This window comes from Castor canadensis, chromosome 8 (assembly GCF_047511655.1).
Source record: "Castor canadensis chromosome 8, mCasCan1.hap1v2, whole genome shotgun sequence".
Taxonomy (NCBI): Eukaryota; Metazoa; Chordata; class Mammalia; order Rodentia; family Castoridae; genus Castor; species Castor canadensis.
In genome coordinates, this window is record NC_133393.1 from 22,647,444 (window position 1) to 22,649,751 (window position 2,308).

General features: G+C 43.9%; 1 pseudogene; it reads left to right on the forward strand.

The window, feature by feature from the left end:
- Positions 1–2,308, forward strand: part of LOC109674702 (HLA class II histocompatibility antigen, DRB1 beta chain-like) — a 60,363-nt pseudogene that overhangs the window by 26,276 nt on the left and 31,779 nt on the right.

A 2,308-nucleotide genomic window follows, 5' to 3' on the forward strand; every position in this document is an offset into this window, starting at 1 on the left:
CTGCAACAAATGGAGCACTTACATGTAAGGGTTGTCTTGGGTTCAAATGTATACCAAAATTAAGACAAATTGGCATAAAAATGGAAAAATGAACTTATTTACAGTGTTGGGCAAAACTAGGGAGAAAGAAATTCTCATCCTATTGTGCCTAGCCCACAGCAGAGATATAACTTTTAGAAAATCTGAAATAAAAGGCAAGAAATGTGCATATATAAGTTTATTGTATACCCCAGTTAACCAGTGATTTGTGGAACATAATTTTCTCATGGCTTCAGAGGTCTGGCTGGGCCGTTTCCACTGACAGCATGGAATTTCCAGTAGGGAGCTGAAGCTGAAAAAAAAATTTTTCAATTCCTTGAATTCCTAGGGAATCCTTTGCCTAAGGCCTGCAAGGAATTGAGGCTGGGGTTGGACAGAGGCAGTGAGGCAGCTGACCAAGCAGGATTACTCTGCCTTCCTGACTTGCTTTCTTTGTCTTTTCTCCCCTAGTTGAGCCTAAGGTCACTGTGTACCCCACAAAGACCCAGCCCCTGAATCGGCACAACCTCCTTGTCTGCTCCGTGAGTGGATTCTACCCAGGCCAGATTGAAGTCAGATGGTTCCAGAATATTCAGGAGGAGGAGGAGGCCGGAGTCGTGTCCACAGGCCTGATCCAGAATGGAGACTGGACCTTCCAGACCCTGGTGATGTTGGAAGCAGTTCCTCAGAGTGGAGAGGTTTACACCTGCCAGGTGGAGCACCCAAGCCTGAAGATCCCTGTCACAGTGGAGTGGAGTGAGTGAGAAGCTCCCTGACTTTAGGTTCCTCACACACCAGGAAAAATGAGACCAGGCTTACTCTAAGTGCTAGGTTTCTGTCCTTATGCTAAAATTTCAGGTTTCTGTTACTATAATGAGTTTTAATTTATTTCATTTTTTTCTCCTTGGCAGAGGTCACTGGGGGTGGCCCTGTGTTGTTTCTATAAACACCTGTGCCCCTGAACAATCATACCTATCAGATACTGTTTTTCGTTTTTGTGATACTGTATTGAACTCAAGGCCTCTTGCTTGCGAGGCAGGCACTCTGCCACTTGAGCCACTCTGCCCTGACTCCAGCTTCTGTCTCAGAGTAGACTTGTGTTTCTCCTGCTACTGCTGCTTAGTTCATTGTAATCTGAGAAGAGCAGCAATGCATGGTCCCTCCTAATGTGAGGGAAGTCCAGTCTCAGCTCTGCCTTTCATTAGCTGTTACCCTTGTGAGCTCTGTAATCTCAACACACTTAAGGTGATATTCCAAGTCTGTCATATTTAAATAAGTTCATTGTGTGAATATTGTGGCTGCTTAGTGTGACTTTTAATTCCTGTATCAAGGAATGGTAAAACCTAGTTCTTCTAAAGTTGGCTTCTTCCCCTTTGTCAAGTCTGTGACTTTCAGGGTCTTGATGGGGTGAGAAGAATTTGAAAAAGAAATCATTCACCCTGCCTTCTATTTTCAGGGGCACAGTCGGGATCTGCGCAGAGCAAGATGCTGAGTGGAGTCGGGGGCTTTGTGCTGGGTCTGCTCTTCCTTGGGATCGGGCTGTTCATCTACTTCAGGAACCCAAAAGGTAAAAAAAAAAAAAAAAAAATTGCTAGTGGCTGAGACTCATGGCCCATAAACATTTCTGGGAGAAGGTTTGAGAACCTGAAACAATAAGAACCACTTACACTGGATTTGTGTGGAAGAAGCTTCCTGGGTTATCTTTTGCCATTTTGTGTTCCAATCTCTGCCTGGCTGGTGTGGGTTGTGTTGTTAGAGAAATCTCAGAATGGCAGAACTGAGGCTGAGGAAATTGTGTTTAGGAATAGACTGGCCTTTATGTATTTAACTGTGTACCTTCTCATTTCTTTTGCAGGATACTCTGGAGGTCAGTCAACAGGTAATGTCATTTAATCTTCCGTCATAAGTAGATTTGCTATAATAGAGGACAAGACAGGAGGCAGAAGTACTGGAAAAGGCTTTGAATTCAGATTTCTGATCAGGCAGACGTTTGCACTGAACATTGTTCTCTGAACTTTTTTTGTTGCTGTTTTGTTTTGTTTTTTGTGTTTTCTGTTCTTGTGGTCCAGGCAATCAAACTGAATTCCTGTTCAAGTAAGCCATGTGCTGTACTGCTACACTACACCCAGCCCTTCTCTACTCTTAATAAAAAAACTGTGCTCTGAAGCAGTACTGGCTCAGGGAGACTTTCCTCTACTTACTGCAGTGCTATCAGGGGAGGCCTCAAGAAAGGAAAGATCAGATTCAGAGGTGTAGGTCTGAAAATACCACTGTCCTCTGTATTCTGCAG